Source organism: Sciurus carolinensis, chromosome 16, assembly GCF_902686445.1.
Source record: "Sciurus carolinensis chromosome 16, mSciCar1.2, whole genome shotgun sequence".
In the NCBI taxonomy this organism is placed as follows: Eukaryota; Metazoa; Chordata; class Mammalia; order Rodentia; family Sciuridae; genus Sciurus; species Sciurus carolinensis.
Genome location: NC_062228.1, coordinates 5,899,208 through 5,925,917, shown reverse-complemented (window position 1 = coordinate 5,925,917; position 26,710 = coordinate 5,899,208). Strand labels below are relative to the sequence as shown.

The 26,710-nt window shown below is 58.5% G+C and overlaps 1 protein-coding gene across 1 annotated transcript in view; it reads left to right on the top strand.

Moving 5' to 3' along the window:
• The window catches only part of Cmip (c-Maf inducing protein), a 199,469-nt gene that overhangs the window by 94,510 nt on the left and 78,249 nt on the right, over nt 1-26,710 (top strand). The gene's annotated exons all lie outside the window — the stretch shown is intronic.

The following is a 26,710-nucleotide window of genomic DNA, read 5'->3' as shown; positions in this document are numbered from 1 at the left end:
GGCTGCAAGTTGGCTGGAAGTAGCTGTATAGACAGGAAACCCATTTTTCAGGTGTGGAGACTGAGACTGTCAGGGCCAAGGCCTGCCTTCGATGCCAGTCCCGACTTAATGCCAAGGTTCTTTGGGTTCTTTCTGCCTTTTCCTCACAGCTCTAGGGAGGGCGAGGGGGCCTCTGGCCTTGCCCTTGGCTTTGACTGTGGACTGTGGTGCTGTCCCTCACTCCCGGCTCCTCCTTCCCTGCTCTCTGGCCCTATGCCTGCCCTCTGTCCTCTGGAAGCAGGGGCACCAGAAGGGAGCTATCCCCCAGCCCTGTGTGAGGAGCCACTCTGCAGAAGCGCCACGGCCCGTGGCTGCATTTCTCCCCTCATGCTGTGGCTGGACCCAGGGCAGGGCATGGTGCCACGGGAGTGAGTCACTCTCCGTCTGTGCCAGGCAGGAGCTCCAGGGGAAGGGCTGACCCCACCGAGTGGAGGCCAGGGGAGCAGGGAGGAGAGCGGAAACTTTTACATTCGCTTCTCGCTTTCAGGCCAGTTAGCAGGATCAGCTCCACAGATGGGCGACAGCCAGGCACATGCTGCCAAGCCAAGGAAAGGAGAGCCGCGTTTGGCTGTGTAGCAGAGTGGCCCTTGAGCAGGGAAGACAGACGGACAGACCAGCCCTCCACAGACCGTCTGAAAGGCACATGGTGACCTAGCAGAGTGCAGGTGGCAGTGCTGGCCAAGGAGGGGTTAAATGACCTTCCTGGGGATCAGCAGGAAGGAGGAGGGGATCAGGGCCTGGGGATGAGCAGAGGCCTGGATTTAAAAAAAAAAAACAAAAAACGGGCTGCAGTTTCTCTGCCGCAGAGCCCCCGAGCCTTTCACAGGGAGGGCACCTGCAGCGCGGCGGTGGACACTGCCTCTGGGCGTGCCGTCCCCTCTCTAGATTGGCCGCCCACTGTGTGCCCCCTCCACTCTCATCCTGGCCTGCTCGTGGGCATCTGCCCTGGACCAGCGCTCTGTGCACCGTCTCACTCCGAGCACTGCCGGGCCGCACTTCATGGGTGGGAACACTGAGCGCAGAGTGGCGGGGGGCTCGGGCGAGGCTCAGCGTACCTGAGTGTGCCCCCAGCAGCCCGCCCGAGTCCGCGCGCTGCGCCCTGCCTCTTTTCTGGCTCCCAGGGGAGCTGGCCCTGGCTGGCCCTCGGGCGATGCTGGCGTTTCTCGTCTTCAGTTCTGCCTTGCTGGACTGGGTGGGCAGGATGGTCCCCCCAAGGAGGCAGTGGGCTCCTCAGCTCGTCGGGATGAATCATCCAGAGTGGGCTTCTCAGGAAGCCGGGGAAGCCTGCAGAGCCCCCCACGCTCCCCCCACTCACGCACACAGCCCCACACTCAGAGGAGCAGGTGGCCTGAGGGCAGAGAACACCAGGTAGGAGTCTGCCTGCCCGCTTGGGTCAGTGGTGACTGCTCTCTGGGAACAGCCCTGATTGGTGGAGCGAGGCCCCTGCATGCAGGGTCTGGCAGGGGTGGGCTCAGGTGACCCCTGCCAGCCCCACCCCTTCTGGGAGGTGACTTTGTCGGGCCAGGCCAGGTCGGTCGCTTAGCCTCTGACACCGAGTGCTCTCCTCCTAACCCGTACTCTGCAGGGTGGCTGTGGGAATACCCGGGCAGGGCTCGAAGCTGTCTGCCGGTGCGCACACGTCTTTGACCCATCGCGCCTCCCGCCAGCCCTGACTCCTCGGGCATCCGTTCGTCCAGTGCCGGACTCTTCCCCGGCCTGTCCTAGAACCTTCTTTTTCCCTCCCTCCCTTAGGGTTGGTGAGTTGGGAGCCGAGAGGGGACGTCCTCCCTCTGTGTCCTCCTGCAGAGGGCTTTGGATGGATTCTCATGTGCTGAGTTTTGATCCAAGGTGGCTATGCTTTTTCATCTTGTTAGAAATCACCACTTGTGTGGCTACCTGGTTTTGTGTGGCCAGCAGGGACATCGAGAAGACCGACTCTTGGGTGCTCAGGCGGGTGCTGATCCACGTGCATCCTGAAGGCCCACCCTGCTGCTCTGTGTCGTCAGCCTGATGGAAATGACCTGGCACTGCAGGGGCCCCTGTTCTTGGGACCCTCTGGCGGATGGACTTGGGCAAGCACTGGCTAGTCTGAGCCCAGTGCCTGCTGACCACCGTGCCTGCCCAGGGCAGGAGGGCTGGTTTCACAGAGGGTAGGCCTGGGAGGCTGTGGGCTGGTCACACTGGGCTGCATCAGGCCTGGGCCGCCTGGGCCGGCCCTGCGTGGCCCTGCTTGGCCCTGCGTGGCCCTGCGTGGCCCTGCTTGGCCCAAGCAGACACGCCCCACCCAGGCGTGGAGAGTCTCCACGGGGACCCTCCACCTGTAGGCGCCACAGAGTCCTGGGAGGAGGGGCAGAGGAGGCCGCAGGGTTCCGGCTCCCCGGGGAAACCCTGTCCACTGAGTGGGTTCTCTGAACGTGGCCAGCAGAGCCACCCTGCCTCCAGAGGTCCGTGGCCCTGCCCACCTTCAGCCCTGCAAGTATCACTCCCTCGGTGGCCACCAGTAGTCGGGGCCGCTGTCCGGAGCCCTCCTGTGCTCTTGTGTCCTTGAAACCACCCGAGGCCTTTGGCTTGAGAGCCAGATCGAGGGCACCAAGATTGGATTTCATGATTGAAAAGAGGGTATAATTTGTGTTTTTAAAAAAATTAAAGTGACCTGTTAGTTTTATTGAAAATAGCTTTGTGGGTTGGGGCCCCGGGTGGGAGGAGGTGAGGGAGGAGGGGACAGCACCACCACACCTGCACTGGGGCGGCAAGAGAGGACAGGGCGCATCCTGGCGAGAGGCAAGAGTTCCTTCTCCTGCGCTGAAGGGGACCTGGCAGGAGTGAGGAGTTGGAGGGAATTAGAAATTGAAGAAACCAAAGAGGCCAGCGGTTGAGCCCCGCGTCATTTTGGCACTCTGTCCCTGTCCTGCTGGTGACAGAGCCGGCGGACCCAGGCAGGAGCTGCAGCTCCTCAGCACTGACCCACCTCTTCCAGGGGCTCCCTGCTCTGTTTCCCAGATGCACTTGGGGAACGAAGCCTAGTGGGGAGGGAGGCAGGCGCCCCTCCTCCAGCCTTGCAGAGGGCAGGGACGGCGTGGTTTGATGATGTAGAACACTCAGACCCGAGCAGTGCTGTGCCCCTCGAGCAGGTGGCTCACACTTTGGGAACCTCGGTTTCCTCATCAGTGAGATGGGTGGCGTCCTGCCCACCCCGGCAGCTGGGCAGTGTAAGGGTGGGGTGCCGTGAAGGCCTGGCCCCGCGGCCATGCGCCTGAGAGCAGGAACCTGCCTGCCTTCTTCACCTGCCCTGTTCTCTGCTGACTTTCTGGGGTTCAGTTCACCCTGACCCTTGGCATCCAGAGTCTCCCGTGTTGTGACAGGTCAGCACTGCCACACGTGACTGTTTCAGGTTAGGATTGAGTGCACTGTAGAACTGGCTTCTGGGTTGCGCCGGCCACTTTGAGCCCTCAGCCCTCCTGGCTGCTGCCCTGGGCCGCGCAGGAGAGGACATTTCTACTGCCTTAGAAAGTTCTCAGCGCCTGGTGGAGGGTTGGTGCTGCCGGTCTGCCAGCCTGCCAGCCCAGCTCTGAACGTGCCTTCGCCTCATGCAGGCTGCCCACCTCCCTTGCTCTCTCCCTATCCCTGCTTGCTGCTTCTCGGCCCATCCTGGGACTGCCTGAGCCCAGCACCCAAACCCCCGTGGCCTCAGAAGTCCCCCGCTGCTGGCAGAGAGCCCAGTGGGCACTGCTGGCTGAGTGGGACCCGGCGGGGCCTGCGATCCCAGCTTGCACGGCCCTGTGTGGGCTTGTGGCGTCTGCTAGTCCATCCGGGAAAGAAAGGTGGTTTGGCAAAAACTGGAAAACTCTGGGAAGCTTTAGTAATGGGCAAACTGGAAAATTTAGTCCCAAAGAAAAAGGGGTGAGATCGTGGTGGTACTGTGCAAACAGGGTATTGGCCTGAGGTCCAGAACCTCACCGCTGCTCAGCGTTTTGAGCTGTCTGCAGACAGGTTCAGTGTGCAGACACTGTGCCACTGCTTGGGGTACCATGGTGGCCTCTGGGGACAGGTCACCCTTCTGCATTCTAGGGGTCGCAGACCAGTAGGGGAAACAGACAGGTGTCTAAGAAGATCACAAACCAGCTGGACAGTGCTAATCCTACAAAAACTGAATGTTGGAGCAAGTCATGTGGTGAAATCACACAGGCAAGAACTGCACTGGCCCCTGTGGGTCCCAGGAGCTGCACACAGTTGGTGCCTGTTAAGCAACTGCTGGAGGAACACCTGTACAGGGGGCTCCTTTTGGTTCCTCTCAGGCTTTGTCATCGATCCCACTTAGGAAGTAACGCAGTATCCCCTGATGCTTCTGGAGTGTGTTCAAGGAGTCACCTTGTGACATAATAAACTAAGGTTTTTAACTGAGCACCTACTACATGCCGGCTAAATGCCTTGCCCAGATTAGCTCATTTAACCTTCACAACAAACACGAGGGCCCTCTCAGGATCATGTTATAGAAGAAGAAACTGAAGTGCAGAACTCGGACAGTTGAGCCCATGCCGTGCCATGGTGGCATGGGGATGCCCAGAGCCTCTGAGCTCTGCCAGGCCCAGAGTGTTACTGAGGAGCCGATTTGGATGGACCTGACCTGTGCCCGTCTCCCACCCTGCCGCCCTCAGATCGAGCTGTGATGATGTCACTGCCCACATTTTCTAGCAGGCTCCTGGGGAAAGGACACGTGGCTGTCAGGAGGGAGACGTCTCCCCAGCTGGGCCTGGGTCTCTAGAGCGATGATCTGGTGATGGGCCCCAGGAGGGACTGTCCCTCCTGGAAAGGAGACTGACTTCGACCGTTAGCGCAGAGGAAACAGGGCGAAGGTCCCTCAAGGCAGCTCCTCCTTGCTCCCCGCTCCCTCCTCAGCTCCCTTGGGGATCTGTGAGTTATTGTTGGTGCCAGGACGTGTAGCCCTGGTCCCAAGACTCGCCATGCAAGGCCCTGGGTGCAGGGGCTGGGCAGTGAGGTGGTCTGAGTTTAATTCCTGCGCTGGCCCTTCCTGGCTGTGTGAGCGTTTGACAAGGTGTGTGTTGGGTCAGTTAGCCACAGTCTCCCGGGGTCCGTCTCAAGGTGTGACAACAGCAAACCCGTAGCAAACACTTGAATACGTCGCGTTCAACGAACTCTGAAGCTTGTGAGTTTCACCCACGTTCGGCTGGTGCCTGGGGCTCTCCTGAGCCCCTGGAATGTCTAATCTTATCTAACCCTGCAGCAGCCCTGTAGGGTAGGTGCTCCTGTTTTCCACCAGAAATGAGATTGTCTGGAAGATACCTGGTTCTCTCACATACCACAGAGCCAGAGCCCTATGATCACATGGCTTTAAAGGACATTCACCTGTGCACCTTTGAATTGATGCAATCCCGTGTATGTTCATTTTATAGTTGAGGAAATCAAGACAGAGAAGTACAGTAAATTGCTCAAGGACACACAGCTAGTGAGAGGTGGAGCCGAGATTTGAGCGTGAGCACCTGTTACTGGGCCTGGGGGTGCGGGTGAATGCGGATTGGGTCCAGTGTGCAGGATATCATAGGTCAGCAGGGTGGGAGACTGAAAGGAGGACCATCACCCAGTGCCCAGGGCCTCAGTGCTGCCCTCGGGTTTGAACTTTGTCCGAGAGCCGCCAGGAGTCTTCGAGGTGGGCAGCAAGTTGACAGGCTTTCTTCTTCCCAAAGAAGGGAAATGCCATGCTCGTCTTTGTAGGGAGTCTCGTTGGTCTACGACATCAGGAGGGAAGCTAGTAAAATGGCAGTAACGACAGTAAAACAGACTGGAGGACGCAGTTCTCCAATATCAAGATAGCGTAGCAAGTTTCTTGATGACAGGGCTTCTCAGTGCCTTCAGTGTGTGTCACTGTGAATCTGAAGCCTCAGGACGGCGACAGAGTTCATTCTCCAAGTCTGGGGGACTCCCTCCCCACAGCTGTCCCTTCCCGGAGCCCACGCAGGAGAGAGCTGCCCTTGTGTCCCCCGGCCCTTCCCCTCACCCTCTGCCCAGAAAGTTTTAATCTTGATGGAATGGGCAGACGCTCTTCCTGGCTGGTTAGAGAAGGACAACTTGGGCTTTTCCATGTAGAAAAGACCCCAAAGTCTGTGCATTCTGTGTCCCCACTGTCCCTCCTTGGGGAAGTGACCCAGAAGCAGCCAATCCCTGCTACCTGCCCACTGTGCTGCAGGGGAGTGCTACTGCCACCCTGGAGCCCCACCTCCTGGTGTCCTGTAAGGTCCGTCCACCCGGGCGCCCCTTCCTCTCCTCTGGAAAGAGCAGTGGCATGGAGTCAGGAGGCAGCCTCCCTGTCCCGGCCCATCTCACCCCCAGGCTCTCCAGTACAGGTGAGAATTCTGGTTGGCCCTGGCGTTCTGCCTGTTTCCATTGCAGCAAAATGCCCCCTCCCAGGGCTCTCAGGATGATGAGGGGCATCTCTTGACCAGGGAAGTAGAACTTGAAAGGTCAGCCTGAGGTGAGGCAGCAGCTGGTCCTCAGGCCCTGCCACCCTTGGCGTCTCTTAGGGACCTGGGGCTAACTTGCACCCTTTGGTCCCGGTTCCCCTAACCCAGTGCCTTGCTCTGTGCCCACGACAGTCCTCCAGCCTGGAAGCCAGTCTCCAGGTGGAAAGGAGCTCTGTCCCTTAGAGAGCAGCAGCCCCAGGGACCTGCCAGCAGCTCATGGCTGGCTCGCTTGGGAGGTGAGGAAGCCTGGACTTGGTCACCCTGAGCCGGGGGCCGGGAGGGTCTGGCCAGACCCCTGTGCTGCGTCCCAGCAGGACCTGCCTTGGCTCCGCCACTGGGACTCTGGACAAAGATTTCATTTGAAAAACTGGCTCTGCCACCAAGAGAAGTGAAACGATAGCAGGGGTTAGACCAGGTTAAACCAGGTTAGACCAGGGTAGACTGGGGTAGACGTGGCTCTGACTTTTTCTGAAGAACAGGTGTGTCCAGCATCTTCAGGGCCTGAGTTCCTTCGTCCCTGGGAGCAGGAGGACAGGCCTCTGTCCTGCCTCGAGACACCTGGTCTCCCCCTTCACAGCTGCCCCGTGGTGGCGGGACCCTCTTAAGAGAGGGACAGACTGAGGAGTCGGAAGAAGGGGGCACCCAGGGTCTTGGGACTCCACGGCCTGTCTGTGACATGGGAGCCACATGCCTTGAGCTAAGGAGAGTGTGTGTTTAAATCTTTTCAGTTGATGTAAAAATGACTCTTGAGTGAAATTGCCCATTTTGAAGTTCAGTGGCAGCTCAGTGGCATTGGGTGCTTTAGGCAACCAGTTTTCCAAAAGGAAACCCTGTGCCCACCAGCAGGCCCTCTGTTCCTCCAGCCCCTGACAGCCACCACTCTGGCTGCCTGAGGATTGACCCACCCTGGGCACGCCCCAGGATCCCACGGTAAGCGGTCTTGGTGCGTGCTGTTGCTGGGCTCAGCCTCGCTGTGCTGTGTACCGGACTTCACCCCTCTGTGTCTGAGTGGGGGTCCATTGTGATCCTGCATTTGTCTGTCAGCGCACAATCGGGCCTTTAGGAACCCCCTGCCTTGGACGTTCCTGAGTGGGTCTGAGTCCCTGTTTGCGAATCCATTGGGTGTAGACCCAGGAGGGGCGTGCTGAGCTCGGGGTTGAGCAGCAATGCCTTCCTTAATCCTTCCACTAACACCCTGAGATCCTTCCAGATGGGAAAACCAGGACTCAGAGTAGGGGATCTGCTTGCCTGATGTCATATGACCTGGGAGGTCTGGTCCCAGAGCCCTTTCATCCCCGCTTTTTGCCTTCTCCCCAGAGAGGCCTGTAAACCCTTTCGCAGAGGGGCTTCTTCCCATGATAGAACCCCAAGTGCTCAACCCAGGGCAGAAATTCCTCCTGGGAAGGTTTGTTTGCCAACTGGCTGGTTCTTGCCTGTCTCTCTGAGCCAGAGCCTGCCCCGGCCAAGGCGATGCTTTTAAAAACCACTTATCAGATAGGACTTGAGAGGGGCAGGCGGGGCTGGAGGGGAAGGGACCCAGAAGGGCTCCTCTGGGAATCAAAGACCTGCCCTGAGAGGTGGCAAGTGGCCTTTAATTGCACCCTGGTTGTCCGGTTTCAAGAACTCTGAGCTTTGAGTCAGCAGTGGGCCTCGCTGCTGTAAACAGGAACACCCGGCTGGGTCCAAGGCCACTTTCCAGCAAACACAGCTCAGAGCCCCAGGGAGAAGTGTCTCAAGGGAGTAGCCGCCACACACACAGCTCACGGCGCTCATTTCCCAGGGGCATAGCCCTGACGAGTGTGTTGCTTCGGTTTCTGAGACCAGGAAATTAGAAGCAGCAAAGGACGTGAAGGTAGGCGACGTTTGTGAATGGACACGCCGTCCTCAGGAAGCAGGCGCGCCTGATAGCCTGCCCTCCAGGGAAGGGGCACGATGGAGACTGGAGATTCTGTGCACAGCACTGGGACACTGAGCTTGGAGACCAGCAGTTCCCACTGCCAGGAGCCCTGGCAGGGCCAGTGTGCCGTGACGGTGGTACCGAGTGGCCACTGTCAGCAAGAAGAGAGCAAGGGATGTGTGGTCTGTTGGAAGAAGGAAAGAAGGGGCATTTCCATCAGATCATTAACCTTCTGAAGGCCTTGATGCTCCCCAGAGTGAGCCTTGGCTGGATTGCCTGTGTCCTTGACCATCTGACCAGGCAGGGAAGGAAGGCGCTTCCCGGCTACACATTGGCCCCTGCCAACACCTGAGCTGCCCACCTAGCCCCCTTGCCTGTGCGCCGGCCCCAGATGGGAAAGTCCTGGGCCTCCTGCATTTCTAGGACGCCCTCCAGGGCTGGGCTGTGGACCTCCCATCTAACTGTGGTCCCCATGGCGGCAACAGAGCCCCCGTCCTTTAGACTGCCCAGGCTTGACCACAGTCCTTTCTTGTCACTGCTGAGCATCTGTCCTAGGTGAAACCTGAATTCTTTCTCCGTCGCACCTGATTCTGCTTTTAATATAGTCTTGGGAGTATTTGTCTATGGGCAGAGAGAAGGCCAGCAGCCACAGCGGTTCTCTGGACTCAGGTGGAAGAGGGGCATAGAGGAGCACATCCAGCAGACGCGTTCCTAGTCCTCCTCACTGCCACCCCAGTTGAGGCTTTTGAGGAATACATTGTCTTTTCTTTGAGCTCAGATCCTCCCTCCTGTCTCTGCAGAGGCATTTCTGGGTACCCCTTCCAAAGTGGGCTGGGACGGACCAGAGCACCGGGAGAAGCCAGCAGGGGCTGCTGAGGGCAGGGCCACGGAGGCTGGGGTTCCCTCTGCAGGCGAATGCCTTAAAGGCCATCGAGCCAGGGCAACACCCCTGAAGAAAGCTCCCGTGACAGTGTTTGTGGAGAGGAGTGTAGGGAACCAGGCCGGAATCGGGAAGCATCTAGAAGATGGGAGGAGGCGGAGTGGAACCGTGGGCAGAGCGCCCTTGTGAGGGCTGCGAGGGCAGAGCTGGGCCGCCTGGGACTGGCTGATTGGCAGTTGGGGTCGAGCTGGAGGGAGAAGTGTGGCCTGAGTGTGGGTGACCTGCAGATGTGGCAGCTGGCTGCGAGGACCACGGGACCAGGTGGGATTCCACTGGGTGGGGACCCTCCACCGGAGCGACGTCATGCAGGCCGGGAGCCTTGTTCTGTGTGAGGATGTGTCCCCGACACCGGGACCACGCTTGCAGGGCCTTCGTGTCTCGCAGGAAGCTCTCGATAAATATTTGATGACTGGATAAACTGTGAGTCTGAAGCTCAGGAAACAGACTCTTAATCCAGCTTTTAGATTATTTATTTCGAGCTGAGTGCAGGGCAGTGTTTGTACACATGTATGAAGCCTTCCTTCTCCCTGTCAGAAGGACCCTGGCTTCACCTGGACTGGTCACAGCGCTGTCCGTGGAGATGGACGAGGCTGCTGGTGATGTTAGGAGCATGTGCACAGATCGATGGCCGTCCCTCACAGTGGCTGGCCACCTGGCTCCTGCCAGGGAGACCCACATCAGCCTGGCGCCGTCCGTCTTCTGAGTTACCAGCACAGGGTTATGTGCCAGGAGGTGATTTTCTATTCTGGAATTGGCCTGGGAGGTCCCCCTGAGAGCCTGGATCTTCCCCCTGCTGTCTGTCCAGGGGAGGGGACCTCTCAGAGGATGAGCGTTCGGGATTGTGGGAGAGCCTGCCCGCCGCAGGCCCCTGGGCCTTCACGCCACACCTCAGCGTCTTCCCCAGCTGTCCAGGCCCCTTGTTCAGAAAGAACAGAGGTTTTGGACCCACCGCTTTTGCATCTCTTAAAATCTCAGAATCGTTGCGTTCATTTTGGGTCTTTAAAGTTGAGATGGAGTTTACATCTTGTCAAAGCCAGTCTAAAATGTACAGTTCATTGGCACCTAGTGCATTCACAGTGTTATGCAGCCAGCACCATCTCTGTTTAGTTCCAGAATATTCTCATCTCCTCAAAAGGAAGCCCCAAGTCCGTCAGCAGCACCCCCACGGCCGCCACCCATCTGCTTTCTGTCTTTGGACCTGCCTGTTCTAGACGCGTCGTGTAAACGGGATCCACTGGCCTTTTGTGTCTGGCTGCTCTGGGTTTGCGTCATGCCTCAAGGTTCCTCTCCATGCTTTCCTGTGTGTCAATGTGCATCTGTCGCATTTCGCAGGAGCATCGCGTCAGAGCACAGTTTGAGAATGGATGTCCCGTGGCATAGCACCCTGCCATCGGCCCTCTCCCGGGACCTCCGACATCCCGTTGTGCCTGGCGAGGCTTGGGCTGCTGTGCCCTCCCCTCCCGGCCCCCTCTCAGCCTGCCAGAGCCCAGGACGGGTCCACCTTGGAGCTCGGCCTCCCCGCTTTCCCAGGCCACCCAGCCACCGAGTCTTGTGCCGCCTGCTCCCCGTGCTCCTGTTGCCCACCATTGCTCAGCTCCTCCGTCCTCCCAAGGCCGTCCTGTCTCCTTGTCCACGACCTCCTGCTCGTTTCTCAGGATGGCTCAGAGCAGGATCGTGGTGGTGCTTGTCTTCATCGCCCCTCGCAGCGCCTGACTTGTCCCGTGCTGGTCGTAGCCCTGTGCGCTGAGCACCCGGAGGACGGCACACGGGTGCTGCCCGGGCAGGATTGTGAGTGAAGAGTGACGTGGTGAACACACCCCTGGCCTCGAACCCGGACGCGTTGCTCATCTTGCTGGTGTCTGATCTGTCACGCTGTCATCTGTGCATGTGCCTGCCTTTTCTCCAGAAGGGACCTGGGGTGTTTGGGGTCTGAATACTACTGTGGGGACTGGTGTCACTCCACATTCACCCCATCTTGAAGACCTGCTTCACCAGGCCGGTGCAGCGTGGGGAGGGACCCCGTGGTGGGTGCTGCAGACACGAGGTGCAGAAAAGCCTTTTATGAATGGAGTGAAAATCATTCCCTGGCCCAGGTTTCTGAGGAGAAAAACCCAGTAGCAGCACCATGCTGCCCCCTGTGCCCAAGGCGACGGCTCGGTGTCACCCTCGTGAGCAGTGCTGGTGGAGGAGGATGGGGTGGTTCAGCGCTCACCACCCCGCACCCAGCGCCCCGGGCGTGGACCTGGAGTCACTCCTCAGGAGGCCCCGCTAGCTTACTTGGTTCCTTGTGCACCAGGAGAATCCACTCCCTGGGAGTCCCCAAGCCCCTTAGTCACAGTGTAAATGCAGTTACTGCAGACTGCCATTCAAGACTGCAGAATCCGGATCCAGCCAGTTTTGTGACTCATATCCCACTCCCCCCACCTCTCTCTGTTTGCCTGATGGATCATTCACCCTTCAAAGCCCAGTTTGCTTGCTCTCTAAAGGCTTCTTAAGTGACCTGTGGTGAAGTTAGTCCCCTGCCTCCGTGTCTGCACACATCACACACAGAATTGCAACAGTGCGTAGGCGTAGCTGACTCCGTACACAACTGCATGGTGAAGGGAAGAGATTCTGGACTGTGTCTTTCCTTGTTGCGACTGCTCGGCAGGTGAATAAGAAGTGTGCACGTGGGTGTTTATTTAACAGTGGATAAAGGAGGCGAGGTAGAGAACTGGAAGGGGAAAGATCTCTGGATCCAAATCTGGGCGCTGCAGTACCCTCGGTATTCACGTGGGTCTGCTGGGACCTGTGAGCTCTTTCCCCAGTTCTGCAGAGTGTGAAGAACAGCGAACATGAGATCAAATCTGTGTGGTTGGTTCGTTTTCGTCTTCCAACATAGCATATTCGGTTGGCTTGAGTAATACCACTTACAAGGGGCTGATCTGAGCTGTCTGTGGAGGGATAGAGGCTTTTCTACATGAAAAGGAGGGGGAGGACTCCCTGCTGGTGGCACGGTGCTCAGGACGCACCTGGCCCGGGAACTGCACCGGCTTTCACCGCTGCTCTGCTCTCTCATTGGTCCCTTCCTGTGCTGTGTCAGCTGTTAAACACTTTTGATATCACCTCTGCCTCTATTTTGTTTGCTAGGCAGAATTTTAATAGATGGAGAGCCTGTGGGTAGAATGGATAAGGTGACCAATTTGTGTCCCTGTCGTGCCCTGGAGCCTGGGCCCATAGGATGGCTTTTCTGTGCCTTCAAGGGGCCACCTAGCAAGTCCTCTGCCTCCCAAGCCAACACAGATCACAAGCGCCATCACAGCAGTCCCTAAGCCAAACACAGTTCTCATTCCCATTCACCAGTGACCAAACCCAAGTTCCCAGAGGTAGGTAGCTGCCAGAAGATACCCAGGGATGATTTGTGGCTCCCATGTTCCAGAACCTTCCTCCACCTGTCCCGCTTCCAGATAGGACTGAGCCTATCTCTGCCTCCTGCCTGCCCCTTTTTTTATGGTGGTTCCAGAGAGTGTGTGTGGATCCCCTTGTGGTGGCCAACGCAAGTGTGCCCAGAGGTGTTTCCGGTCCTGCGTCCAGCCTGCTTGGATGATCACTGGGTCCGTGAGCAGCTAGTGTGCACAAGCTTGTGGAATTCTCTGGTCACACTTCCTGGGAACCCTCGGCTAAAAACCCTCGGCCTCCAGGCAAGACCCCAGAGAAGAGTGACCTAGGTGTCCCCACCTCCTCAAGCACACCATCTTAGGCTGCCAGCACCGCTTTCCTGAGCACTGCTGAGAACGGCGTGCTGAGCTGTCTAAGGGCGCCCTGCCCTCCGGGGTGTCCGAGCCGTGACACTGTGCACCGTGGCGATTCAGATCAGGCCAGGGGAGACCCTTGGGATCCCTGGAGAGGCCACGCTCTCTCCCAAGGGACCTGCGGCTGCTCACAGGTCTCTGTCAAGGTGGCAAAAGAGAGGCGGTTTCCATTGTGCTTTTCGTTTTGCTGGCCACAAACCCATCTTGGGGCCTCTGTTCCTGCTTCTTTCTCCCCAGGCGCAGATTAAAGATTAACACTCTCTCAGAGATTTGGGGAGGTGTGCCAGTTGGGGTGGCCGCGCCAGCAGGTTTTCTTTAGATCCCGCCCCTACTTTAAGGAGCCTGTTTGGTTGGTCAGTCCTGCAGTCTTGGGGACAGGCTGGTTACCCTGAGATGCTGGGTGGCACGACCATGGGCTTCTCCAGGGTTGTCCGTGGGGGTTGCCCTCCTTCCGGTGAGTTATGTGGCAGTCTTGTGTGACCACCATGCCACCCTTTCCTCTGCAGCCCTGGGGCTGGACCGGGCTGTGGGCATGCCGGGCAGGCGCTCTGCCACTCAGCTGCACCCTCCTCTGTGCTCCTACCTCCCTTGTTTATTTTCTTTCTTACACTTACTGTTCGGCATCCTGTGTGTTGTGCTTGTTGTTTTGTTTTGCCCACTTTCCCCTCACAGGGCATTCCACATGTGTACGGTGCTGTTAGTCCCGGCGCACAGTAGGCCGCTGCCCCCACGCTCACATCTGTGCTCTGCCCCTGAGTCGAGGGGATTACCACAGCCTCCCCTTCGGCCCTCACCAAGTCTCTGTCACAGGGCTTTTGCACTCCCATTGCCCAGATGAGGAAACTGAGGTTCTGTAGACTTCTCTAGCGCAGGATCGCCACCTCTGAGAGGCAGGGCTGAGGTGGGGTCAGGTTCGTTGCCATTACAATTGGAGAAAAGAAAGGATTCCATCAAGAAGTTCTGATACTCGGTGCGTTGGCTTGCTTTTCTACAAATCACATTCCTAACGTCGGCGCCTGCCTGTTTTTAAGTGCGGTTCACACTCACACACAAACAAGCGTCTCCATCTGCAGGCGGTGGCTGTGGGCAGTGACGGGGCTTGCCTACCGTGGGATCCTGAGCCCGCGTGTGCCTGGCACACGTGGGCTCCCCTGTTGGGCCATGTAGGCATGCAGGGCGAGAGAAAGTTGCAAAGCAAGTCTGCAAGCCCTGCTGTGGTCCATGCCTGTGGCCATTGACCCAGAGCAACCAGAGACTGTGCATAGACACGGAAAAGCACACACTTCACTCTCCCAAAGTCTCCCCCCGCTCCCGCTTGTCACGGAGGGAAGGGGCAACTCAGCCCCTGAGCTTGACTCCTCAGCAAAAATTAAATTCAGAGTAAAAGGACAGTGTCCACCCATGATGGCACATGTGATGACAGGCTGGCACCTGCCCTGGGTCTTCTGTGTTCTCAGGAAAGCACTGAGTCCAGATGGCAAGGTCACGGGCTCATGCAGGTAAGGGCTGGTGTCCTGACTGGAGGCCCAGGAGCAATTGCAGGGAGCATCCCCTGCAGGAGGCTGCAAGCCCATCACCTGCAACTCTTGTCTGCTCACCACCCAGGTAGAGCTGGGGCCCTTCAGGAGGCCGTCTCTGCCTTCTCTGCACCTGCAGCTAAGTGACTGTGGGTGTTGCCGTACCCTGTGAGCCTGTTTTCTTCTGCACGTTGGACCAAAACATCATTCTTATTCTTTTCCTTCTTCCCCATTCCTTCCTCCCACCCTCTCTTCTGGTATTTTATAGAAGCTTGCATTGCTGGAAATCACTGTCCCCGGCTTCCTCTGTACCAGGAGGGGGTCTCTGAATCATGTGTCAGTCATACACTTGTTCCCATTGGGTCAAAAACGAGTGGAGCCAGGCACATGGCATATGCCTGTGATCCCAGTGATTTGAGAGACTGAGCAAGTTCAAGGCCAGCCTCAAGAACTTAGCAAGGTCCTATGCAACTTAGTGAGACCCTGCCTCAAAATAAAAAATAAAAAGGTTTGGGATGTGACTCAGCAGTCAAGCACCCCTGAGTTCAAACCCTGGTACCAAAAAACAAACAAAAAGAGAACCAAGAAGAGTGGAGCGTGGCTCAGCCTGCTGGGGACTCGAGCTCAGGACGCGCTGGTCTCTAGCAGCTGCTTCCCCAAGAGGCTCCTGGCAGCTGGCCCCTTTGGTTTTGTTTTAGGATGGGCCTGGGCAGCTTTCTCCCAAGTTTGTCCTCTGGGAACATTCTGCAGAACTTGTTATGCTTCCATAGAACTCAGGATTAGGACAAAGGCCAGTTCTTGGAAGGAGGGATGTTTCTGGAAGTAGAGGGTCTTGGCACATCTCAGTAGGACCCAGGCCTGGGAGGCACAGCAAATAGCAAGTTCATCTGCTGACCACATGCCCACTCACACATCTTTTGGTGGCTTGTGCTGAAGTCCCCTCAGGAAAGTGTACTGCACTGTCCTGTGCGCTCAGCTGCGCACCCTGTGTCCCTTCCTCGGTTTGAGCTTCTCTCACACAGGTTTAGAGCAGCGGTGGCACACTGTGACAGGCCAAACCTGGCCTACCACTTGTCTTTATAAATAAAGTTTTATTGGAACACAAGTGCCCACGTGTGTATTGTGTGTGGCTTCCATAATGCAGCAACATTGTCAGGTAGTTAAGACAGACCACATGAACCCAAAGCCTGAAGAATTTACTCTCTGGCCCTTTACAGAAATGTTCACTGGTGTCTGGTTTAGAGTCATAGCAGGTTCAGAGTCTGGCTTCATTAATAACCAGCAACATGGCTTAGAGAAAGTTAGTTCTCTTCACTGGGTCTCGGTTTTCTTAGCTGTGAAATGGAATCATAATAGTGTCACCTTCCTAGAGTGGTGGGAAGATGTCTGCCCCAGGAGGTCCTTGGTGGTGTCACAGTCACTGAGCATGAGCTCAGGTAGTGGATTAAAGGGCAGAGCCCCTGTTCTCAGGAGTTACTGGCACCAGTACAGAGCGAGTGCTTAAGGTCAAGGTGCCGCTGAGCCATGAGCACCCAGCACAGGGCTCCCCAGTTTCTGTACTGTCCTTGCCCAGTTCCCAGCTGGGTTTCACCATCAGCCCGTGCTCATGTTCTGACAGTACACGGGCAGATCATCTGGAACTCCACATGGATGAGGCCTGCATGCAGTGGCTTGTGATTTTGAAGTTGGAAAGATGTAATATTTAAAAGGCAGCTATTATCCGCGGTGCAGGGCTCTGAGCTCCCATCGCTTGGGCATTCGCTGTCCTTGCTGTGGTGAGGAGGGAGCCACAACCCTTCTGCCACACGAGCATGTGTCTGAAGTTCACTAAGAGGTTCATGTTCACCACCACTTCCTCTGGGGCTCTGAGTCCGGTTTTGAGAACAGGGTCAATTCTGCTGCAGGCCTCAGAAGTCCCCTCCGTGAAGGGTGCAGCCTCCATTGCCAGCCTGGTTCTGTCCCCAGAGCTCAGCAATCTCATCCTCTCTGTGCAGGGGCGGCCCCTGCCGTGGCACTCATTTAATGAACCTCCCTAGGATTCCCAGTGACTGTGTGTTCATTGGGCTCAGGGGGACAGGCATTTTACCAGGAATTCTGCTCCCGGGTTTTTACCCAAAAGAGCACTTTTGTTCCCCCTAAAGTACATACAAGAATGTCCACAGCAACCCCACACAGGAAACAGCAACCATGTCGTGTCCTTAAACAGACCACACAACGTGGCCTGGGAACACTGGCCAGTGGTACGAGAGAAGAGCTGCAGGTGCGTGGGGTGCGGAGACGCCCACAGGACCGGCTGTCGGGAATCTGCTGTGTCACTCCACTTGTGAGAAGTTCAGGAACATGCGAGGCTGACCCAGAGGCAGAGGCTAGAGCTGCCAGTGGCCCTGGGCAGGTTGGTCCAGAGGGGTGCAGGGGCCTCCTGCGGCAAAGGGGCTGCTCCAGACTCACCCTGGGTGGCAGCTGCACAAGGTGTGCATGTGAGAAGACACCACTGCACACGCGGGGTGTGTGTACTTCCATACTTTATGCACTTCACTGTTTAGACATTGGGTGTCTTTCCAAAGGGAAGGAATAGAGAATAAAAGACAGTTCCAAAATTTAAGAAGGTTGGGCAGTACAGGGCTGTCCCCTGGTCTCTGTCCCTTCTCGGGTCCCTTTCTGGGCCTCCTTGTACCTTGTGTCACCTAACAACGTCGCATTCCCAGGCCAGGGGCTTGCAGTGTCCCTTTCCTTTGACTGGAAATGCCCAGCAGTCCCCTGTGAGATCCCCTCAAAGGTCACCTCTGAGAAGCCTGACTCCGCATTCTGCAGTGTCCCGCCCTCCTCTCTTTGCCGAGCCCCCTGCGCGTCTCCCTAAGGGCGCTCACCAAGCTCGCTCTTCCCTTTGTGCCCGCCCCCATAACGAGGCCCCTCCCATCCCGGAGCTCCCAGGCCCGTGTCTGCAGAGTGGGGGATGTAGTTCAGTGTCTAAGGATATGGCCTCCCAGCTGACAGTCCTGGCCTTTATGTGGCCTTTCCACTGACCAGCCGTGACGGGGCCCCTTACTTCGAGGCCCTGAAGGAGGGAGCCCTCGCGGGACTCTCTCTGGGTCCTTGGGCGGATTGGCCAGGTGGTGCCTGCAGCGGATCAGCTCACTCCAGCATTTGGAGTAGGACCAGTCCAGCCTGGCTGCGGTGGTCCTTAGGAATACCTGTGAACTCAGTGGCTGGGGAGGTGCTGACTTCGGATCATCTTTGAGCCTCTGTGTCAACTGCTCCAAAGGCAAAGGTGCCTGGTGGCAAAGATGCTCAGTGCCATACCCTGGGGACCAGATTTCTGTTCTTCACATGCCTGCAAAGATAACTGCGGTTGCAAGGGTCTGAAATGTGGAAATATCAGTCCTTTGCTCTATTATTAAACTCCTTGAGCCATTTGGCCATAAAAGGGGGCCTCTGCCACAGCTGGCCTCATGATTAATGAGTCCCCTCTGTGCCTCTTGACTGTCTCCACGGAGCCCCAGAGCGGCCCTGCCCTCACAGCCCGGCAGCAAGGCCGCTCTCCTGAGCTCTGGGCAGCAGGGAGAAGGCCTAGCCTGTTGTCCGGTCCTCCCAGCAATCCCTTGGCCTCCAGCTAACCCTTCTCAGGTCTCCAAGGAGGAGAGGGCTGTGGGGGGCTTGGCCGAGACGGGGAGGAAGCGGGCCTGCCTGTGAGGGCACCACTGTGGCCAGTGGTGTCCTTCAGGTCTGACTCCAGGCCCTCGGGAGCTGACGTGTCTTGCTTGCTGTTGGTCATGTGTCTCTGGCCCGTGTTCCCTCTGCCAGGCTGCACGGCACCTTCTTGGGGCGATGGGGTGACAGTGTTGCATGGTTGCCTGTTCCTGGGCTCTCTGAGCACAGCACATGTGTCGCCCCACTTCTCTCCACACAGCCGCAGGGGGGCACACTTGCTTTTTCTTAGTTGAAGTGTAATTCACACACCGCAAGAGCCCCCATTTCAAGGCGTGTGCCTGGTGGTCTCTACATTCCTGTTGTGCAGCCATCTCCACCACCTAATTTAGAGGACATTTGTCTCCCCCGAAGGACCCACACCCATTAGCGATCACCTCCCCACCCCCCTGCCCTGGCAGCCGGCAGTCTGGTCGGTGTCTCTGGAGTTGCCTGTTCCAGACCTTTCACATAAATGCAGTCAGACAGTCCGCGGCCTTTGGTGTTCAGGTTCCTTTACATCGTAGCGTGTCTGCTTGGCCCTCCTGGAGGCTGAGTGATACTGCGTTCGTTCTGCGGGTGGGCCATGTTTTGTGTGTCCGCTCACCTGTTGATTTGTTAAAAAACTCGATTGAAACACAACATGCACAGAAGAGTGCACACACGTGTTTTAACAAAGCGAACACCTGAGCCGCCACCAGCCAGAATCAAGACTGAGAGTACCGCTCGGCCCCGAAGGTCCCAGGGTGAACAGAGGGTGGGTCACTGACTTCTCTTGTTTCCCAGGTGTAGGGCTGAGTATCTGACATCCCATAACCACACACTGACCTCCCAGCATAGCCTTAGGTCTGCCCATTGCTGACTTCGTGTGCGTGGAAGTGTGTGGCCGGGCCCTTCTGCCTCCAGCGGCTCTTTTGGCTCGACATGAGCTTGGTGCGCGCTGCCTGTGTCGGGCAGAGTGCTCCATCACTCACTCTGAGGACGCCTCGTCCACCAGCTGCCCTCCTGTTGATGGACATCCGGGTGTTCCAGTCTGGGGCCGCACAGACCTGGGAGCATTTGCATGCAGGTCTCCTGGACCATGCGCCAGTGGCTTGCTGGGGTGTGGCTGTTGAATATTCCGAGCAGTCTAACGCGCCCTGATGGCGGAGCATTCCCGTCGCTCTGTATCGGAGCCGGCCCTCGCCTTTGTGCGTCTTCTCTATTTGAGCCAGTCTGCTGGAGGGCTGTGGTAGCCTCACATTCTGGTGGGCACCCTGATTTTAACTCGCTTGGCTGTGCATACAAAGCCCAGGCCACAAAGTCCTGGTCTCCAGCTCTCTCCCAAGAGAGAGGCTGGTCAAGCCGTACACCTGCTTGGACCCTCCATTTCTGGTCTGTCACGGGGGTGGTGGATCTGGTGGTGCGATCTGGAATCCAGGTGAAGGTGGGAAAGACTGTGCAGACGTCGGGAGCTGGTGAAGGTCCTGGCACGGGGGCAGGGTAGGCAACACTGAGGAGCTGGATCGCGGGGTGGGTCTGTCGCTCCATCCTGGCTCCCTTCCAGAGGCCACCCTTCCAGAGCCTTGATGGTCTCTCAGCTCTCAAGTGCCCAGTGGCATGAATGAAAATTGCCATGCCCTGAAGACGGGATTTCTGTCCACGTGTCCACCACCTTCACGGGTCATCAGTCTCTCCTCAGTGACAGGACTGTGGGACTGGGACTTGTCTCTGTCTCTGCTCTACCCCGGCCTAGGGCTGCACATAGGAGGCCTCCCCTTGGTGAGTGACTACATGACTCCAGTCCTAAGGGACAGCCCCTGTCTGGGGAGCATCCTGGAGGATCAAGACATGACTATTTCCTGTTGATGCTGAACTTGAGTTTCTCGTTTGTGTAGCGGTAACACTGAGAGCAGTAATATGGCCTCAGGCGGTTGTGAGGGGGACATGTGCTGGCTAGTGAAGGTATTTTAGAAACTGACCCCCACCAGGTAAATGTGGAGTGTTCTTTGCAGCTGAGCTGACCAGGGAGGCCACTTGAATTTAAATGAATGGACATCAAGAAAAGCTCACAGGCCAGTCCCTCAGGTGCACTCGTCACTCCTCGAGTGCCCAGGAGCCCGTGGGCACCACTGTGGTGGGCAGCGTAGATCCAGAGCGACCCTGTCGCCACAGGAAGTCGCACTTGGCAGCACTGAAGAACTTGGGTCTCCAAGGAAAAGATGGGAGGTGTGCTCTGCCGGAGGCTCCCTCGCCCGACGCCTCCTCCTCTCACTGTACGCACGGCTCTAGCGCCTCTGTTCTCTGGCGCCACAGGTTACCACGGAAGAGCAGCAGCCTTTCAGGGGCGCCTGGGGACGCACAGTGGCAGCGTGGGAAGGGGCCGCCTGGCGTCTGGAGGATCACTGGGAAACTATGCGGAACAGATGCAATGCCGTCAGCTCCTGGGCCATCGAGTGTGGCCACAAGCAGCTGTCCAGTCCAGGGCGCCCACAGTGACGGGAGCAGTGCTAACCCAGCCCTGGGGCCACCAGGGGAGGGCGATGACACTCAGTGCCTCCGGTCCACAGGAACAAGGGGAGGGGCCTGTGAAGGGCATCTGGGGAGACGTGTTCTGGGACTAGGGCCCAGATGGCCCACCCAGCAACCAATTGTCCCCCGCCACCCCATTAGCTGCCCGGTTCCCTTTGTGGGGACTGACGAGAACATCAACATTTTGACAGGCTTTTTCCAGTTGAGCATCTGGGGGTTTCTGCCCTCTAGGCCAAGTTGAGCTTGCGGTGTCGTGGGGACTCACGGGCGGGGTGGCAGCGGGCAGGCGGTAGCGTGAGACCCGGCCATGCTGGCCCAGTCCCTTTCTGCATGCGTGCCTGCAGGTGTGTGTGCACACGGGCAGGTGACTGCAGCTTGCCTCTGGTCAGAGGGACTGGGCCGATCACCGCCTTGGGAGTCGTGAGGTTGAATGCATATCTGTGACCTGCCACCACCTCTCAGTCCTCAGTCCCTTCTCGTACAGCACATGGACAAATGCCAGCCTTGCTGTGAAGTAGAGTGAGGTGGCTCGCGTGGGGCTCTCAGAGGTGCTGGACCTGGGGTCACTGCCTGGCGCGTCTCGTGGCGGGGCTTGTCAGGGCGGCGTGTGCGGCTCAGTGTCCCCTGGTCTGTTGGAGAGGGTGCGGCAGGCTCTTCACAGCAGCACACGGTAGAGGCAGCCCGAGCGTCCATCTGCAGAGGAAGGGGGAAGCGCGGGGCAGCCACGGCGGGCGGGCCATCAAGGGCAGCCGGAGCTGGGACCCCTGGCTCATGCTTCGCTCAGGAGACGGAGGGTGGGAGGGTAGCAGCAGTACCAGTTCACTGCAGGGGTCCCTTTGAGGAGACAACAGCGAGCGCCCCAGAACTCCGTGGGGTGATGGTGCAGGGAACGTGCCAAGCGCCGCACACCTGCTGGCCTCCGAGGGGCGAGTGGTTCAGCTGTTAGGTGGGGCTCGGCCAGCTCGGGCCAAAAGGACTGCAGACCCGGCTCCCCAGGCCCTCGTGGGGCCTCAGCCAGCACCAGGATGCGGCGGCACCTTCGTCCTCGGCTCCTCCAGGCTGGACTGGGGACTCCCCGCTGTCTGATGTGACAGCTGTCAGATGGGCTGGTTTGTGGGTGGGCCCTGAGCAAATGCTTCCTGTGCCAGCGGGATGGTGCCACAGGGAACCCACGGAGCAGCGTGGGTCTCATGCACGATGACTCAGGCGACGCTACCCTGGAGAGGGCTCAGCCCTGCCTTGGCCCTCCCAGCAGGCTCCAGGGCCATAAATACCCTCTGACCAACAACCTGCAGTTTTCAACCCGCTTCCCTACCGGCCCCTGCTCCCAGCCTCAGGGGAGCGTGTGGGGGGCTTTCCAGACCGACTCCCCTTCTGTGGGAGCCCCGCCCCTCCCCGCCTTCACGCTGCTGAGCCTGAGCCTGAGCCTGAGTCAGGGCTGCACACGCCGTGATTCATGTTCGCATTTAGAGAGATCCCCATGGAAACCGGCAGGCAGGTTTGGGCGAGAGGGAGCTGCTTCAGGAAGGGCAGGAGGCGTCGAAGGTTGGGGCCTGGTGCCAGCGTCGGGCTGGGGAGGACCGAGGGGGATAGCCACCCCATTCCTGCCTATGCCAACTGGCTGGGGAGTCCCAGGAGGTGCCCAGTTGGGAATGTCAGCTGTGAAGGCCTGAGGGTGCGCGGGGGCCTCGTGACGTCCTTCTTACCTGTGCCCCCTCTAGTTCGGATCTCGGTGTTGACCACTTATGGGCCTGCTCACCCCAGAGACAGGCTGAGGGGGTGTTCTTTTCTTGGTCCAGCAAACCCAAGACCCCTAAATTAGTCCATTTCAGTCCCTAGAACAGAGGGTCAGAGGCCCAGCTTACTGACCTGGCTCAGCTCCTGGGGGAAGGCAGTTTCCCCAAGAGCCAGGACGCTGGCTGGTGGGCATCTGTCTCCAGCACCCACATGGGACAGCCCAGTTTGGGTGCAGGGCTACTGAGCATTTGCCCCAAATCCACCTTGCGAGAAGGTGCCTCTGCAGCACCCGGCAGAGCTGGTGGGCAGGGACGCAGGCCCTCAGTGCTTGCCAGGGCTCCCGGGGCTCTAAACGTCTCCCTAATGAGGGCAGTTTGGCAGCAGCGTGAAACACGCTCTTACCCTTTGTCCCTGTAATTCCATTTCTGGGAATCTGGCCTAAGGAAATAATCCTAAATATAGGGTAGAAAAACACGCTCTGCAAGGATGTTCGCCGTGGGGTTGTCCAGAGCAGCGTGAAGCGGAGCGGCGCTGTCCAGGGAGGGCGAAGCAGGGAGGGGACGAGGCACCGGACGAGGGTCCTGGAGGCCGCTGCTGCGGGTGTGTGACGTCTGTGACCTGACGTCGAGGGGAGGCGTCATAGCCGCTGTGCCTCTCGCTGGGGCTCTGTGAACGCCGGCAGGAAGGCGGCCCTCAGGTGGCCTCCAGGAGAGTGCTCTTGGCCACCACTTGGCCTGTGCCCTGGGAGTCCACCCCTGCCCTGTTCAGTCAGGTCGAGTTGTCTTGTACGAATGGTGACGCTCACTCTCCGTGTGCAGACCCGGGCGCTGGGCAGGCCCTAGGGCAGCACCACAGCGCGGGAGGTCCCTCCCTGGCGAGCTCGGCCTGCCCTGCCCACCCCCACTGTGGCCGCCGCTGACCTGAGCCCGACCCACAGCTTCGCAGGCCCCAGGGTGGCACCTCTCTGTGACACGTCTCCTCGCTGCGCCTGGGGCTGGTTTGCAGCTTCCCCGCAGCTCTGGCTCCCACCCGGCAGGAACCTCCTGTGCCCCTCATGTGCCGTGGCCCCGTCAGCATGCTCGGGTCCCCAGGCCTGGACAGTGACCCTCGGTTGTCCCCACAGTGCGAAGGTGTCAGGATAGTGGCAGGCACCATGGCCACCTGAGGCTAGAGAACAGCCGCGTCCAGGGGCCTTTGCCCTGGCCTGTGCTGTCGCCTGCCCCAGACGGTGGTGAAGCCGCGGCCGCAGTGAGCATCTCTTGGGGAGCATTTCTTCGGAGGACAGTTTAGACGGAAGCAGAGGGTGAGGAGGAGCAGTCTCTGTTGCTGGTGGGAGTATGCGGGGGCCAGCGGGGGCACCCGCCACCTCCACTGTGTCGCTTCCCTTCCTTTGCACCTAATGTCCTTTTTCTGTCCCAGGTCTCACCAGACCTTCGGGAGCCATGTCCTCCTGAACCTCTGGGCAGGGCAGCTGCTGAGGCTTTCCTTGTTTTCGGTGAGGCCAGCACAGGTGTTTTGAGGAGCATCCCTGAGTTGAGGTTTGCCTGATGTTTTTCTCATAGTCAGACTTGGGTTTTGGGAGGACAACCCCAGAGATAAAGTTCGGTCTTTTTCATGATAGTTCATCTTATTGAGCTTTTCACGGTGTTCCAGATGCAGTCTAGGTCCTTGACCTATTAGATCTCCTTCAGTGCTCCCATAATTGTGTCTGTTGAGTCAGTTCCTACCTTACTATTGGAGGAACCAGGCTCAGAGAGGTGCACTAACTTGCTTAGGACACACAGTTGGTGGCTCAAACATAGGTTCATTTGTTCTAAAAACTCTGCTTTTGGCCAAATGCTGCTACAAACAGTGGGAAGGCAATAAATCTGCTTTTTTAAAACAGTGTGTATTTATTTATACCCGGCCTTTCCCCAGAAATCCTTGCTTACAATCTTGATCCTGGCTGCTTTCTGACAGCCCAGGCAGGGTCATGAGAAAGAAGTGGACTGCAGTGGCCAGGCCACTTGCTCCCAGCCAGTGGCATGAGCTGTGGTAGCCCGGTTCACCTCCAGGAGCTGGGGTCGGGCCGCACTGCCTCTCAGGACCTCCCAGAGGCGGTGTGAATAGAAATCCAAGGGTGACCTGAAAGAACTGAGGCTGCGTGTTCCCTTGGCCCCTGGTCATGCCGAGTCTGATGTGGGGATTTGGGCTTCACGTGGGTGTCTGGTGACCCAGTGACCTTCCAGATGCACTTGTGGCACAGCTTGGGCCCCCTGCTCCCGTCTCTGTGTGCATTGAGGGCTTGGGGGCCGACCAGACCTCTGAGGGGTGGCCATGGGCTGCCGCTGCTTCCTGAGGAAGGGCATTCATTTGACCTTTAGAAACAACGGCAGAGGAGGCGTCTTCCAGGTGTGCTGTGTTGTGAGCCCAGGAGACCGGCACTGGAGCCTTGCTTACCTCAGCAAGGTGCTCCTTCCTCTGCTGAGTGTCAGCCCGCCTGGGCAAGTGGGACGGAGCCGGGCCCGCCTGCTCCCGGGTGCTTACTGCAGCAGGGATACACCGGGACTGCTCCAGGCAGGCTCAGGAAGGCGAGTGGCCCAGGACGGGGCCTGTGTGCAGGAGAGCAGCGTGCTGGGGCAGTGGGACAGTACCCCTGCGTGGACTGAGGATGTGCTGCTAAGAGGCTTCTTGGTCAGGACCCAGCAGCCCTCCTGGTGGTGCCTTGCTGAGGGCTGGGGGGACAGGTGAACTTGCCGCCTCTCCTGCTCCCACAGGGTCCAAGTAGCCTGGTTCCTCCCTGCCTGAGGCACTGCGTCCCTGGATGTAGCACCCACCCCACCCACCGCTGGACTCTGGGCGTGGCCTGCCTCCCCCATGGATCTCCCCAGCTCTTCCCACCCCTGGGCCTTTGTACTGGCCACTGCTCTGAGGTACTCTGTCTTCGCTGCTGAGCTTGGCTCTCGGCCACCCCTTATTTGGATTCTTTGTGCTGCGCCTGCCACTCCTCAATTGTTTATTTATTTGGTATTTTGTTTGTTATCTCTTTGCCCCGCTGGGCTCCTGTCTTACTCCCGGCTGACCCTCCGCATCCAGCATGGCCCCTAGGATGTGACAGAACTCAGTAAATACCTATGGATCAGTAAACGAGCGAGGGAGGAATGGAGGGAAAGACTCCACTGGACATCGCTCTGCCTTCCCGAGCCTGCTGAGCGGTCACACTGGGGGCGCGAGGCAGCGTGAGCCGCCGCCACCGCCTCTCCTGGCACCACCACCTCAACAGGCAGGCAGATGGAGAAGGGAAGCCAGCGGGCCGTCTCCATGGTGGAGTGGCTCGGAGGGCCTGGCTCAAAATCGCACTGCCCCTTGCAGAAGTGCACGCGGGCGGCGTGGGCTGTGGAGTCAGGGCTGAGTTCAGCCCTGGCTGTGCCACTCACTCCTAGTCGGGTGGCCCTCCGCAAGTCACAAGGCCACCTGTGCCTCAGCTTCTGCTTTCATGTGCTGGGACGGCTCTGGGTCCTGCTCCTGAGGTCCTGTGAGGGTCGGGTGAGGTGCATGCGGCCCACGCGAGAGCCTGGAGGCTTTAACTGGGGATTCTTATCCCGTGTACTGGCCTCTGACTCTCCTGGCATCCCAGGGCCAGAGTGGCAGGGACACTGCCAGAGCCTGGTGGCCAGTGTGTACCCTGGCACTGGGGCCCAGTCTCTCTGACGGCAGCCTCTGCAGAGGGCGGAAGGTTCTGCGGACCTGCTTCCCCTCCCAGCCTCGTGCCCAACAGCCCTTCCCTTTCTGTCTCAGCGCACCGTGGACCTCACCCCGGGCCAGGCACTGGGGAAGAGCAGGGCCGGGACAGCCCTGAGCCCAGCCAGATGCAGGCTGCAAGCCGGCCGCACACCGAGCAGGGCGTGGGGAGCGCCAGGGAGAGGGTACACAGCAGGGGACGATGGCGGGGTGTCTGGAGGGTGCAGGCTCCTCCAGAGTTGCAAGGGAGAGAGGAGAGAGGAGGAGACACCAGAGCAGGCCAGGGCCTTGGGGACGAGGTGCAGGTTGAGCTGGAGGCCGTCAGCAGACCAGGGTGGGGCAGGGTACGGACTCCACACCAGGCTGCGGGGAGCCCTTGGGCAGTGTCAAGCAGGGGC